This window comes from Chenopodium album, chromosome 18 (assembly GCF_948465745.1).
Source record: "Chenopodium album chromosome 18, dcCheAlbu1.1, whole genome shotgun sequence".
Lineage (NCBI taxonomy): Eukaryota > Viridiplantae > Streptophyta > Magnoliopsida > Caryophyllales > Amaranthaceae > Chenopodium > Chenopodium album.
The window spans coordinates 10,501,609-10,518,664 of NC_137851.1; the positions used below are offsets into that span (position 1 = coordinate 10,501,609).

General features: G+C 30.0%; 1 pseudogene; it reads right to left on the reverse strand.

Annotated features, from left to right (window-relative positions):
* Positions 1-8,123: 8,123 nt before the first annotated feature.
* LOC145591790 (glutaredoxin-C6 pseudogene) lies at positions 8,124-11,279 on the reverse strand (annotated as a pseudogene).
* Between the last annotated feature and the right edge of the window lie 5,777 nt (positions 11,280-17,056).

The window sequence follows — 17,056 nt, forward strand, 5'->3', positions numbered from 1 at the left end:
ACTATTTTGCTTTTATTTCCTGTTTTAATTTAATGGTATTTCTTTTATACTTGAGTTATAATTGTACTTTGAGTGGGATGCAGGATTCAATATGATGCAATATGATTCCTTTTATTGGCTAATTGCATCATCATTTGGAGTATATTTAAAATTATTTAGATTAATTTTAAGATAATAAAACAAAAATATAAATTTAAAAAAGGGCACATGACTATGTTTTCCAAGGCATTAATATGAAAAACCATTGGCAAATGCCCATTGTTAAATTTCTATGTTTGGCCGGCAACAAAAAAAATACTCATGTACTAAGGAACTAAGGATTGTGATTTGTGAGTTGAAGGGACAAGAAAAAGGAACTTAAATAATTTATATTGATGATATCATGATGAGTTTGATAGCAACTTCATTTCTTAAGCCATAAACCTAAAGCTAATGATAATAAAAAAAAAAAAAAAAAAAAAAAAAAATTTAAAAAAAAAATGCCTCCACAAAAAGGAAAATTTGATTTCATTGTCCCATGATTGCGAGGTCTAGGATGGCTCAAATTTGGTTTTTTATTATTAAAACTTGTTGTTGAGTCTATGCATGCGTTCTTCAATTCTGATTACTTATATCATACGGATTAGTGGAATGTTGTTGATCTTTTGAGTTTGATAAAAAGAATAAGAAATTAATTGGAGATTTCTAAAGCCTTCATAACACTTTTATTCACATATTGTTAAAAATAATTTCATTTCAGCAAAAAAAATTCAATTACAGAAAGTAAAAAATTAGGAATGTCTCAATATTAATAAAGCTATAAAAATGAATACATATTGCTTAAAATGAGATAGGCAAAATTAGAGGTTTTTCATTAGGAGCAAAGACAATATTTATCATACATTTATTCAATCATTTCAATCATTCAAATAATTTGTCGTTGAACTTAGTGTTCGCACTTATATATCGGGGCCGGGGCCATTGTTTGTTAAATTTTCATTAGAAAATGCCTTTTCATGGTGTGCATTAGATAATACCTTCACTCTAATGTCCAACTTGGTTTGAAATTTCCAATGTTAATTATAACGAATATTGTAGTCTTTATAGCTACTGTGAACTATTATGCGCATAAATTTCTGGAGCGCAATAACTAAACAAAGAATTATTCAAAATCAAATTTGATACGACATTAATAAAAACCAATGAGGTTTCTTCTTATATAAGACTACTATTAAAAATAAGAAGACAAGATATCAACACTGTTAAAAGTCGCCTTAATTTATTTTTTCTTAAACGATTCGTTTTCTATAAGATTTTTCTCAAAAAGTCACCTCATAATCATTCAAAATTAACTCATTTTACCTCATATATACATCATTTGATACTATATATACTAAAGAGAAATATTAAAGGAGAGGAGGAGAAGAAGAGAATTATTATAAGCAAAGTGCAAATGCAAAGAAGAAACCGCCAATTAAGAACCTAAAGCATCGGATGACATCAAACACAAAAAAAAAAAAAAAAAGAAAAAATAATAATAATTAACAAAGTAAAATTAAAGAAGCTTTACCAAAACTTTTGGACTTTGAGTGATGCAAAGAAAAGATAAAACTCTTTGGTGGGGTAGATAAGTTAGGTTTTAATCTCAATTATAATTTTTTGCCCTACTTTTAAAATAATTGGTAATGTGGGGAAATCTATGTACAAAAGATTCAAATATAGATTCTTTTAGGTTGCTAAAAGATTCTACTAATATGGTGGGTTTTCCTTTGTTTTTGCTCTCAAGTGTCCTTTAATTTGCATGACGTACGTGCAATTGTGACACTATTTACATAGAAAATTAAAGAAAATAAAAATGCACATACTAATGTTTTTTTTTTTTGTGGGTTTTGTGGACCTTTTGTGGGTTGTTGCTATTTGTCTTTTGATGATCATATTGTCATCACTTAACCACCATTTTGTATCTTTTTTTTTTTCAAAAGTATATGGAAGGTGGGGTTAATTGCCACTATACTCCTCTTCTATCACATCTCTCTTTTCCTAAATAGGGAACTTGCTTTAGTTGTGATGTAAGTTTATAACAACTTCACTAATTGGGTAGTTGGTAATCTCTGAGGAATTTACTTCTGATATACGGAGTAGTAGGAGGTGAAATGTTCTATACAAAAGTTACATAACAGATAGAGAATATCATTCAAATTCGAGTACATAATGAGTTTGTTTTTACACAATAAAATCAATGGAAGAATCTTATTCTTATTGATAATACGTAAAATGATGCTTACAAAAACAATCTACCCTAATATTAAAATATCATTACAAATCAAATTTTAAGTTCTATCATTAACTATAAGTAGGGAAAGCGAATAAGTAAACAAAAATTTGTTTAGTACTTGGATACAAAAACAATGGAGCCAATTATAGAACAAAGGAATCTTCCTTTAGGTCTATTTAAATCATAGTAGTACGAAATTATATGATTATAATGTTTATTGTTACATTGAGTGCTCTTAATATTCCTGCAGTAGGTAAATTATTCGTCATTAGCTAGCCGCCTCTGATTAACAAATTGTACGGTATATTAGTTTATTTCTAAATCATGGTAAAGTCTCACCCTAAAAAAAATGACGATGTAGTTTTGTTTTAGACTTCTGTTGTTATGTTTAGTGAACTTCATTAACTAGGGAAACAACGGTATATTCTTCCTTCAAAAAAGAAAAAAGTTGGTATATTCCAAAAATTAAGAAAATATGACAATTTATCTCAGCAACTTTTATGGGTAGCTGATTACACAGTGTGGCAGGGGCACTACGAGTTACTTATTCAGGGGTTACTTAAATCAGTCGATTAGCGCGTTTTTTATGTGAGAGTAACCCCTGACGAACCGAGTAACACTTAAATAAGTAACGTACCCCTGAATAAGTAACCCCTATAATTTATCCCTGACCAAACGAGTAACCCCACAATAAGTAACCCCTGCCATACGATGTAACATGCCACATTTTAAAATTGTGTATCTATATCCATCTTTATACTCAGTATATTTTTTGTGAATCAATATAGTATACAATAACACACACCATCACATAAATCTACATATCACACTTACCATTCAACTTTTTTTTTTTCCAACTTTTTTAAAAAACATTATTTATATTATAATCATCAATAAAAGCTAGTTCATTACATGTAATCAACATTACTTCTTTCACATTTCCACTAACTTAAATATAGGTTATTTATATAACATTAAACGGTTAAATACTCTAAACATTCCGTAGCTTGCATAATTCCGTAATATAGTAGAGGAAACACATGTGAATCTTGAGTTTGAATAATTCTTGCAAAGTTGTAAATAAAACATAATGTTATTAATCATTTAGGTATAAACTCTACTTCTAATACTCTAATTTGAATGGAGGATACCTATTCTATATACTTTAGTATTTAAGAACTCAAATCGGAAAAGACACATGTCCCCATTCCATTACACTTTTTTATTACTCCTTTCGTCCCCAAAATTTCGACCCTTTTGGATTGATTTTACGGTTATTAAGAAACTTAAATAAAAAGAAATAAAAACATATTGGAAAGATAAATTTCATTGGGTTTGTAAAAAAGTAAAGAGATAAAGTATTAAAAATACATGAAAAAATAAAATTTTAAATGAGGAAGCTAATTTTGCACAAATATTGTTGTAAATTGGTGGATATTTTAATGCAAATGAGTCGATAATTTTGGGACTAAAATTTGGCCAAAAGGATCGAAGTTTTGGGGATGAAGAGAGTATCTTTTTTTCCAACACAATGAGCCACATGTCTTTTTATATATTTTTTTTTAATACTATCTTTCTTAACTCTTTCATTAACACTTCATCTTCATCTCCCCTCTTTAAATCAACTTTTTCCTTTTTATTGGGATATATTTTGGAAAATATGATAACATTGTATATTGTGATATATTATTTAGAAAGTTGGGATATTTAGGAATATCAAGTTTTATATTCCTATCCCCATATATATTGTTTAATGTGGCCAAAAAAATATAGAGAAATTATTGAGACCTAAATTTAGCATGGTATCAAGTGCTTGGGTTAAGATCCAAATTTTTTTACGTAATTAAGTTCATCTTTTATGTAATCATTTTTTATTTATCTCCCTTTAAGTTTTTGTTCCTCCACCTTCTTTTTTGTAAGCCTAATTTTAAGATAAAGTCCCAAAATTTTAATTTTTTTATCATGTTTTCGGTTACACATTATAAGTACCCGTAATGATTTATTGGTATTCTCATTAATCTCATCACAATGCAATTTTCTATGAACAACTCGCACATTATATTGCATAGGCCAATAAGGCTAGTTAGAAGTAACAAACAAAAAAGTTAGTTATAAAAGTGCTTTTATTCAAAGTAAAATAGATTGCATGATAGATGTATTCTTTTTGGGGTTTTTTTCTCCTTATAGGAAATGGTTGTTATACTTTGTACTATTCAAAATTTTCTTTTTTATATTTATATGTAAATGAAAACTATAATTATGTGAATTTTAATAAAATTGTCTAAATATACACATGTATATACTTTTTATATATATAAAAATTTAATATGTTAGTGGTTAAAGTTTTAAGTAATGTTGTTAAAATTTAAAAACAGGCTAAAAACTTTACTTTAAATTAAGGGTTATCAAATATTTTATTTTCAATACAACCACTATCAACCATCTAAAACCAAATCATAAATTCATAATAGTACATGATCAACTCATGAATTTTTTTTTTTTTTTTTTTTTTTTTTTTTTTTTTTTTTTTTTTTGAAGAAACTCATGATTATTGACAATTGATCGTACTAGCAATCAATTTCAGAAAACAATAGATTGAAGTTCCCTTGATTGGATGCAAAGTAAACATCAAATATGCATACGTTCAATAGTAGCCCCACCCCCGACATATTATTCAAGTTTAAGATCATGTGATTTATATGAATGTGTAGGGTTGATATTTATGGACAGTTTTGCAATGGCTACAATAAAATTGTAGTCATTATATAAACGAAATCTAAACCGTTGATTAATATTATGTGAAGAAGGGCCATTGATATAAGTTGACCAAGAAAAATACCCAATTTTTTTTCTATTTTTCTTTATTCCTCTAAAAACTAAAATACAATGGCAGTTTCTAATCTTCCATTGATGATAATCTGCAAAGTATGAATAGCTTTCCTATGAAAGATTAAATTTGATCCTATCTAATTATCCATGAATCAACCAAAGGAAAGATATTGCAATTGAATAGCTTTCCTATGCAAAAGATTCCGACGATTTTGCATTTATCGTGGAAACTTGCTGCCTAATTCATGACTCAATCAAAAAATACCAAATTCATGAGATTTATGAGGACAATTATTTATAGAAGAGCAGGGTGTTGAGAGGAGATAGAATCACTTAAAATGAAATCCATCCATTAGTGCAAGAGGAAATTTGATCCTATCCAATTATATATCCATGAACTTCGTATTAAACTATCCACTGAATAAAATTATATTCCTTTTTTTAAGATTAGTTGGCAGTTTTCCATTGATTGTTTGTTATACTTTAATCCAATCCATGTTAATTGTTTCTCATATTGTTATTCTATGGAGATTAGGATGATGGTTGAATACTTAGAAGTTCATCAATGGTGGAAACGGGTAGGTAGTTTTTTTTTTTTTCAGTTTTTTTTTTTTTTTTTTTTTTCAAGATAAAGTAGTTTTTAAAATATTTATAATTTAGAAGTCAAGTATTGAACGGATAAGATTAATTATTAATATTTAAACGGTTAAGATTAAAATTAGTTACAATGGCTACATTTTTTATGTAGCCATTGAATAGTCTTCCGATATTTATAGACCATATAAAAAGTCAATTTAAATTTTATGTAGTGCATTTTCTAGGATAAGAAATATCAAAAGACGTAAATTAAAATACAACCATACATTTTACCAAACTAAGGGGTTGAATATATGATCAAAGAGTGCAACTTGATGAATTATTTTCTTTTTAGTGCATGTATATAGATATTACTTCAATTCTGCTGTTGCTGATGCTTTGGGAGATCATATTGGTCTCTCAATATATAGGTCCATCTTAGATCTCCATTGATTGCGGAAGTTGTTGTCCTTCGTAATGGAACTCTTGCGTTGTTGTGTGTCCAAAATTATACTCCCTCTACACTTTAATTTTTGCACTCCCTCCGCACTTTAAGCTAAGGTACGGTGATAATTAACATGTTATGGTGGTATTATAAATTTACACTCTCTGCACTTTAATTTTTGCGCCATTTAACCCAAATAGCTTTCAACTCTACATAAAAAGGGGGGAGGATGGAGGGAGTAAAAAGGTAAAATATTCAAAAATCAAGGGTACGGTGTCAAACTCCCATCCATCCCCCCAAGTTCGCCCTTTCTTCCTAGTTGAATACTTCAACAATAAAATAACTTCGTATGTGGTATACTCGTAAAAGAGTAGTATGACTAACAAACCTAAGCTAAAAGCTTTCACAATACATAAGATCTCTACAAATCTAAACATATCTTGTTCATTGATCCCAACTTTTGAGCAATCCCATGAGACCAAAAATGCCATGAAAGTAACATCATAAAAAATTATTGAAGAAAAACATAAAAATATCACATGAACAAATAATAACAATTTAATGCATGAGATGCATCAATTATCTTTTCCCATAGGGCATTGGTTTCTTGGATTTGACTGTGGGTTAGACCCACTTTATAGTTTATATGCAAGCAACTTGCATTAATTTTTTCAAACTCTTAGAAAAAAAATTTAAAAAAATATTAAAAAAAAAAAAAAAAAAGTAGAATCCAAAGTGCTTGGTGGTGTAGCCACATATAATTCACTCAAAAACCTTATTGGTGTTTCTTAGCATGGTGACAAAGTTATTCTTGTCCCTTCAAAATAAAATTAAATTAATCTTGGCCTTAAAACTAAATTAAAAGATCCATATTCCATATTGCGCCTTTAGAATCTTTTTAGTTTATTTGTGAAGCACTATTATATTTTTACCTGCTAGGGCCCCCTCCCTCACCTTGTTTTGGACCTTATTCTCATCAATTGCATTTGCTCCAAATAGTCTCCTCCCTTCAAATCAATATACCCTTTGTTGTCAAACAATTGCATGTGCTTAAAATTCTCCTTACCTTATTACAATTAATACTTCATTCGTACGTAGTATTTATTCTAACCAAACCTTCTGCTAAAATAAATAAATAAAATTTTGACCAAATTCTTTATTTTATTTTTTTTAAATAGACCAAAATTTATTAATTTATTACTGTTGTTTAATATATACTTGATTAGTCTCGTGCGATGCACGATTTAAACAAATAAAAATTTCTAAAATTGTTTATTTTTCATACCGGAATTAAAAACAAAAAAATCTTCAAAATAAATAATACATCAAATATGGTTTAAAAAAAAAGCATCAAATACTTCTTTTTTTAATTTTAAAATAGGGGCTCATATAAAAAATGAATGATAAAAGGGGTACATGAGAAAGAAAAATTAAAGCATTATTGTTATAGAGTATAGACCACTTTTCAGAAATTGAAACTAATAATAATATAGCTTACCAAAATTTTAATAAAATAAAATAAAATTCAGAAAATGATGACATCATAAATACTTTTGAAGGGAAATTTTTTAATAACAACCTGACATGTGTCTACTTTTAGGATAGGATGATGTCAATGGTTGCTATTTTAGTATTAGTTATAGATTTTTGTACATTTACGTGGTCAAAGTAATGTATAATTAGTGATTTATATATAATGACAAAAACAAATATGTATGATCTTATTAGATTCATATATATCAAAGGCTACTTTAAATGTAAAACTATGTAATTTTTATTTATAAATCATCATACTAAGCTACCTATATAAATGGTCACATATTATTTCCTTCCTCTTTAATACATATAATATAATTATATAAGTGATCAAGTGTAGTGCAATATCATCCAATATTATATAATAATAAAGTAATTATTATTACTAGTGTTCCAAATATTGAGTTCAACTGAGTTTGAGGGTAGGTTAAGTGGAGGAGACCCACTAACATACAAACAACTAACTCCGAATTAACCATCAACTTACTTATTTATGTGACCTACATTCCAAGCTACAGTCAATCCTCTCCTAATCTCAAAGAGTTCTATCTACAAATACCACAATTCAACAAAATACTCATCTTATATGATTCCCCTCGATTGATACCACTATTAACTTCGATCTCAGGCCAGCCCCTACTAGACGGCCTAGGTTGCGCACCCTTAACTGCGCCATCGGTGTTAAGCTGAACCCTGCCTGACCTCTCGCGGGTGAATCCATTGAACCATACATTAACATGTGCATATATATAGAGATTATATCGAGTAAGTTTTTTTTTTTTTTTTTTTTTTTTATAATTCTTGTAAACGAGAGATACTATATGTCATCATTTGATTAAATTCTCTAAATGAGATTAAATTTACTTTGTATCATTGATCGAATTTGAATTACTAACCGTAGCATATAAAATCAAATTGATCTAGTTGATGCATTCATCATCAACTCGATTTGTGCACAAAATTGTTTAAGATACTCCCTCTATCCACAAATATAGCTCAGGGAGGGCAGACATTGCAGAGATGTAGAAGAAGAAAAAATCAGGAATTATTGGATTATATAACACCAATTTTACAATGTGTTGGGATAACACAAACTAATTAAGTGGTTGTATAGAGCAGTGCTGCAATAGAGCCCAGATTGACATATATACTACCTTCGTCACATATTAGTTTTGAGTTTTTGACACTTATCTTGTTATCTAACTTTAAAGCGATAAGTTAATGTTTGGTTATGTGATCAATAGTGCACGTAGAATCCTAAGTTAGTTTTAGTAGTAGAAAGAGATGTGTATGTATTTAAAACTCCCACACGTCCAAGCACCTTGATCAATTAAATACCCCCCCCCCCCCTCTCTCCTTCCACTCTTCTAACTTTGTTGTCATCACAAAAGGAAAAATCAAAGATTCACCCAAATCTACTTTTACATCCGCTTATATTAGCATTGCTCCATTTGTTGATGTCATGTTATATATGCCAATTTTCTTATAAAAAAAAAATTAAAAAAAAATAAATATTGGACTAAAGAAAATTAATAGGTGAAAAGATCCTTATATCACAAATTCACAATAGATATAAATAGAACAAGCCAAAGAGAGTTGAGTGGGTGAAATATTAGAATGTATCTCAACCATAATTGAAGCTAGGTGCACAATTATTATTACGAGTAACCTTTATCAAATCTTATTTATTTTCGAACAATTTTTTTTTCCAAAGTAATTCAGAAAACAATAAACAGAACATGACCTAAGTTTACATTTTTAAAGTAGCAAAAAAGAGTACTTTTTGTGAACAACCTAAAAAAAATAAAGAAGATATTTACATTATGTGGAAGGAGGAAGTATGACCTATATATAGCTGTATCGTACACAAGCTTTGGCGCATTCAACGTGTATTATTTAAATGGATTCCAATACGTAGAGTATCCTTCAAGAGATACTTAAATTGGCATTACACGACAAAATTATTGTCCATTTCTAGTATTTTATACAAATATTGGTAAATTTTATTTGATCTCCCATTATTCATCCCCAAATTTCTTAAATCCTACCTAGATTATATCTTGACTCCAATTTAGCCTTTTAAAACCTACCAATTTCATCATGGATGACCAAAATGATGTCACATTTGTTAAATAGATTGATCACGAGGATGACCAAATTGCAAAATTTAATGTCGAGGAGGTACATACTCAAAACCTAAGATCAAATACACTACTAAAAAAAATAAGGAAAATTCATAATCCCGTGTAAAATGTATAACCTCACAAAATTCTAATGTCGAAATTGGCATAGGCACCCAAGACCTGAGATCCAACTTACATTTATAACGACCTTATAACCACAATATAATGACCCAAAATCTATACCAGGCCCGGGGCAAAATGAAAATATTTCGCAAATACAATACTCCGTGATCGAGCACAAAAGGGAGGCCCTGGGCAAAATGAAAATATTTCGCAAATACAATACTCCGTGATCGAGCACAAAAGGGAGGCCCTGGGCAAAATGAAAATATTTCGCAAATACAATACTCCGTGATCGAGCACAAAAGGGAGGCCCTGGGCAAAATGATAATATTTCGCAAATACAATACTCCGTGATCGAGCACAAAAGGGAGGCCCTGGGCAAAATGATAATATTTCGCAAATACAATACTCCATGATCGAGCACAAAAGGGAGGTCCGGGGCAAAATGATAATATTTGGCAAATACAAATACTCCATCCATAGGTGTGAACAATAGAAGTAGATCCACAATAAAAGGAATCAATAATCTCATGCATTACTAGAGAACTAAAAATGAAAAGATACCAATACAATTTATAACCAAACACGTAATCTAATCATGCACACTTCTGACTTGTCATTCCACTTAATAACTATACATACAGTTAAATAAACAACATCATAATTTTCATATAATACACTCTTTTTTTTTTTTTTCGTTTTTTCCCCTATTTTCCCCCTCTTTTCCTCCTTAAAATTACAATTATTATTACAACTTACTATTATTATCATCATCATTAATCAAGTAATTACTCTATATATCTTACGGAGTATTAATTTTTGCATTTTAGAAGAAGGGTGAGGGTTGGGGGATTAATTAAGAAAATCCTAAATTAATAATAATAACAATAATAATTTTCACCATTATTATAATTATTATTATTGACTTACTAAAAATAGTACCAAAATAATTTTTTTTTTTTTTTTTTTTTTTTTGTGAAATTTATGATCATACCCAAAGAGGGACGGAAAGACTAAGAGCACCAGCATCAACAAGCAAAGGAACAAGCTTATTGCTGAGGTGGAGTGCCACGAGGCTTTCTAATCCACCGACACGTGTCCCACCGATAAACAACGCCGGAGCTTCGCCGGAATCTTCGCCGGAGCTGGGTGGTATGGCGGCGATCTCAACCTCGTCTAACTCAATCACCGTTGGATGAACCCCAATCGTGTGGAGGAGATTCTTCATGACGTGGCACATGCAACAAGATGGACGGCTGAAAATGACTACTGGATTCTCCGTTATTAGCCGTTGGATCCTTACTTCCGCTGATTCTGAGACGTCGATTGCTAGTGGTGACGTGTTACCTGCCGTTGTTAGTTCTAGCCTTACTTGGTGTTGAACTCCTTGCATTTTTTTTATTATTTTTTTATTTTTTTGGGGAGGAGAGAGAAAGTGTTGATGTCAACGAGTTGAGTGAATGAAGAAATGGGGGAGAGAGGGAGAGGATGTAAATTGGAAGGAGAAGAGGGTTTTATATATAAATAAATTTTTTGATTTTAAGGGAGGTTGATGAGAAGGTGGTGTTTTGTTTGCTTACATCATTAAGCAATTAACGGGTTTGCTTTTTATTGTCTTTGTAATATGGGGTAGTATCATTACTTCTTTATTTACATGAGATTGGATATTCGAGACATCTCATGAATGAGTTACTTGAGTTCGACTTGGTTTAAACTTAGTGTATGGAGTAACTGAGTTTATACATACCATGATACTAATGGTATGGACTTGAGTTCTTGATTTGAAATTAGTAAATACTAGGCTGAAAAACTATTTGACTCGGTACTAGATCTGATGAAGATTTAATTTGATGTTTCGTGTATTTTTTTATGACACAATGAAAAATTATCCAACAAGTTTTAGATAAAGATTAGCTGTTAAAGGAGTTGTTCAAATCTAACTGTTAAGGTCTTGAGCATGTTAGGAGAGTTTTCCTTCTGATTAGGGTCTAGCTTGACTCAAACTCAAACTCATATTAGGGTCAGTTTTGTTTAGCTTTAGTTCAGTTCAGTTCCTAATTTCCTTCTCTCATAAACAATTCAATTCAGCTTTATTCAGTTCAGCCCCAATCAGTTCAATTCAATTGTTTTCAGTAAATCGAAACAGACCCTTAGACAGAGTCTATATACTTTAAATAACTGAACCGAATACATTGTGTAAAAATAATACAACAAAAATTTCTTAATTTTTTATATAATAAGTTAATTTGATTGAAATATCATAATTTCATCCCAACTTTTTGTAGTTTGTCAAAGCTAATGTGGCGCTTTAAAAGGTGCCAAATGAAGGATGAAGGAATATGAATTGAAATTTTATCAGTAGTGTATATTAGTGATACAAGTTCGTAGTACTATACACTACAACTCATGCCAAGTATATATGAACATGATATTACCCGAATCTATAAGGGGTTAAGTAATTAAATCAATTTTACATATTAGTACGTATTAATGAAAATAAAATCCGTACCATTTCCCTCCTTATATTTAAGTATTTAGTGTTTACCATAGATCTGCGGGCTCCTCTAATTGTAAGAATATATTTTTTTTTTTTAAAAAAAAGTCAGTCCAATTTAGGGTGTGAACTTCCAAATTCCAAAAACCTAACTTTTATGGAAGAATTCAACAAACAAATAAATAATCAGATAAATAGATTCTTAATTATATTTAATTTCAGTTGGCCTATGTTACTTATGATTTGTGAAATGGCAGCATAGTTTAATACATTCATTTTAATTTATGGTCATACTCATAGTTTTAAAAAGTCTTTTTTTTATGTATCCTTTTCAAAAGCTAATGTCCAATCTTTTAGTCACTGTACTAGATTCCAGATTTTAACTTTGAGCCTTTGAGTATTATGTACCGTCCGTCGATCACAACAAAGATGGGATATTTTTTAACTTGTTACAATCAAGGTAACTATTCTTATTATATGCTAGAGCTAGCTTGTCCATTGTCATTGCAAAATTCGGTTTATTTTTTAATACTTGTATCAAATTGTAACTAGAATCATTTTATTAATTGATTACACAATCTTAGAGTCAATACTTTTATCCTTGGGTTTGGTTTAATTTGTTCTTGCTATATCATATAAACAAATTAAGTTCTGATACGTTACAACTTGCCGTATAAATAAGGTAAGTTTAGACAAGTGCATAAGTGATCATTGAAACTTGTCACGCTTCTCATTCAAATTAGAAAAAAAATTTAAATATGGGTGTTCTTATTACGAATACTATATTTTCTAAAAATCTATAATGGTATATATTACTCCGTAGTTTATAAAACTATGAAAAAACTCGATCGGTACTAACATAATACGAGTTATAATCTGTTTAGAGTATTATCTTAAATTTTGATACGTGATTTGCCGTATTGATCAAAGTCATAATCGAAGGATAAGCAAGAGGCGTGAATAACATGGTGATGAAGTTATGATGCAACACAAAACAAATTTTCCACATGGTAGGGCACAAGATTATGAGCAAAATTTAATTTTTGGAAAAAATAAATACTCACAAAAAAAATAACATCTGTTGTTTAGACAACTGGAAACAAGTTCCAATAATTGGCGAGTAAAAAGCACGCAGTATAATTACGTAAGAAACTACGTAACATAATTATTCTTGCTAAATAAAAAAAAAAATTAACTCCGAATATGACGTAATAATTTTACGAGAATAAAAATGTGGTAAATTGCAAAAGTAAAATAGATTTCTGAATAGAGAAATACAGGATATATGCTTAGAAGAGAGAGAGAGAGAGAGAGAGAGAGAGAGAGAGAGAGTAGAATAGAAGTAGCGTAAGGGAGAAAGAAAGTGAAAGGCAAGAAAAGAAGGAGAGAGAGCACATGGAGTGATGGATATTAAATGTGCTCTATCTTGGTGTTAGTGGCGTCACTCTTGACTTTTGACGTAAACCTCCTCCTTTTTTTTTTTTTCTTTTTTTTTTCCTTTTTTGTACTTGTGATCTTTGACGTCATCCTATACACATGAGTTGGGAGCCGGGCACGAGACAGGGCATGCAAGCTCATGTATTGTGTCAGCGATTAAGTTTTGCTGTGCTCAAGCCTCCAGCAGAACTTGTTTGTTGAAAGTAATATGTTATGTTGTGTTACACTCATATCGATTTTTATGCATGGCTGGGTATTTTGTCTCAATGAAATGTTTGATTATGTAGTGTCATTTGATTCCTAATTATATTAATATATACGAGGGTTTTTTTTTTTGTGTTGGCGTTTTTTTTTTGGGTAATTTTGATTAAAATAAAAGAGTTAGGTCATCGTATTTGTACCAAATTATAAAATTAACATCCGTGTTAGCTTAAAGCTTACCAATTGTGCCTTTTATATTGTGTTCGGCTTGTGCCATGCCTGATCGGCTTTCGTGTCATCCCAGCTCGTGCCCATATTACTTCCTCTATCCTTAAAAGATAAGTTGATTTTCTATATTTCCTCTTCCAATCAACCCTACAAGGCTATAAAGCCTACAATAGTTAGCTAGTACGATCCTAAAAATTCATTTATTTTCTACTTCGCGCAAGAAATTTCGATTTCAAGTGTAAGTCATTTATATGTGTATCGACAATAGAAATTTGTACAAATACAGCAAATACATTTTCCGTTAAAGTAATTTATTTTCACCATAAGATAAAATAACACCATAAAAATCACAATTCCCCCCCCCCCCCCCCAACCACCACTTAATAACACCCAACTTCTAATTTAATTCAATTTATTCATGTCCATAAACTTGTTATAATCAATGGATACTATTTGGATCCAATTATACAACCAAGAGACTAGCTAGTAGCTAGCTTAGGGAGAAGATCGAGATGATTAACACGAAGTAGATTAAGAAGAGAGCATAAGATGACGTGGCAAATAGTAGGATGGGCCCACCTAAGAAGGTGACGACATAGTAGAAGGTTTCAACATCCTCGTCATAGTGACGTCTCCCCACCTGCCACGTGGGTGGAATCTTAATTCTCCTTCACCCATGGAGTGGAAATCGGTATCAACCAAATTTTTATTTTTTATTATTTGTAGTAATTTTTCATTTTCCTAAACTATGGAGCCAATCATATTTCTCCACGTCATTTTCATGATGTTGACTGTGAATCTTCTTTTTCTGAAATTATTGTACTCAATAGAATAAATTCTTACCAATTAGATAGACTTAAACAGTGTATAAAGTCTTACTGATTTGTCCTCCCTATTTCAGGAAAATATTTAACATAGTTGCAATTTACAGATAAGCATTAAACCATCGTGTTGTGATTGATTTTATTAAGAGTGTTTCAGCTGAACATTATATCGCAATACAAAATAATTTACCTAAATTTAGAAAGTGATTTTAGTTTTGTAAACACTTATTCAATAATATTCGGCAAATATAAGTTTATCTGCCAGACAAACGAATTTTTGTTAATCTGGTGGCATTTCTGTAAATATATTGAAAAAGTGTGGTAATTTATTCAGTACTTTTGGTGACCTGTCCAATTACTGTTTGCAACTTGCATTTACTGTTTGGTGAGCAAATTACATATATACCATTCAACTAATATATGAATTGACACATGTACCCCTCTACTGGTACTTGAAAAGACGATTATATCTCCACATAAACAAATTTTGGTTTATCTGGGGAATTAACTGGGCAAAGCTCAATAATATTGCGGCACTTAAGCATGAGTTGACTTAATGAGAAGGAAAGATAATCAACATTTTCATTTTTGTGTACCCTTAAATTTTTTGCTATTTACTTATGACTCCATGAAATCTAAAAGGTAGGTTTGTTATAGGTGACTTGTATATTGTACCCTAAAATGTTTTATTAAGGATGTGATTAATTTGCCTAATTTTAATTTAATTGTACTTTGAATTTGAATAACCTTTATGTAAACTTACCTAAATTTAATATTGAGAAATAAGTAAAATTAAAGTGAATGAATATAACCTTATAATAATAACCATAATCTTTAACAATAAAAACATGATAAACTCTTATTTTATCTATCCCAAGAACTTATACTTTCCCTTTTCCTAGTCCAATAATGTTGAGCAATATTCGATTTCTTTGAAGAAGAAAAGGAAGAAAGGGACTAATATTGAAGTTAAAATAAAAACAATCAGGGAAACTTTAATTATTGAGGGACCGAGGCAAAATGAGAAATTCCAAATATTTGGGTTTTGAAGTGGATTTTTCAGCTTTTTAAAAATCATTCAACTCCATTTTGTCATTTTATTATTAATATTATTATTTATTACTACTATTTTTGCGACAGGAGGGCCTCAATAATAATAGCAAATGTAAATAATTCAAGAGAGAGAATATCGAAATGACGTAATTTGTCACAATAAAACTTTTTCCATGGACTAAAATATAAATAAAATAACTTTAAAATAAATAAAAAATTTATACTCCAAGTTTATGGCAATTCATAAATTAACGTGAACCGTTGGTGGTGGGAGTGATGTAAAAAAATGGTTAATGTGTCTGCCACATGGTATTTGTACATTGGATCATTGGATGACTTGCTTTGATCATGTTTCTGTTGTGTGTTAGACTTTTTATATTTCAATTTTTCTAAACTTTTTTTTTTTAGGTTGGCAAATGGTTTTGGAAAGCAACGGTTCTTAAAACAATGTTCTTGTTATGAAAGCAGAGGTTATTGAATTGTTATTTGCTCATCCATGCTATGTAATGTAGTTGACTTTGTTCCTTCATGCCTTCATGGTATTGAATCATACTTCTACATGATAATGTATTTTTTTTTTATATAATATTAATGAATAGAAAGTTTTGTCAAATTAATGTTGTTATAATGAAGGTAGGGGAAAAAAAATTTATTGGATTTGGTTATGAAAGAGGATCGAATTTTTAGTAGGATTCCTATTGTTGAATTATTAAACTGTATGATATGGGAAATCATTACTGTTTATCATTATTATGGCATGCATCGCACCTATGATATTAGTTCATGATATTCTGGCTATTAGTCAAAAGTGATGTTTTACTTTGACTTTCACTTGTTTCAATTAGCTATATTTCAATGTTATGACTTTTATTTAATTCAAATTTGTTGAATGCATAACCCAAGGTTGGTGCTATTGAAATCATTTTCAATTTG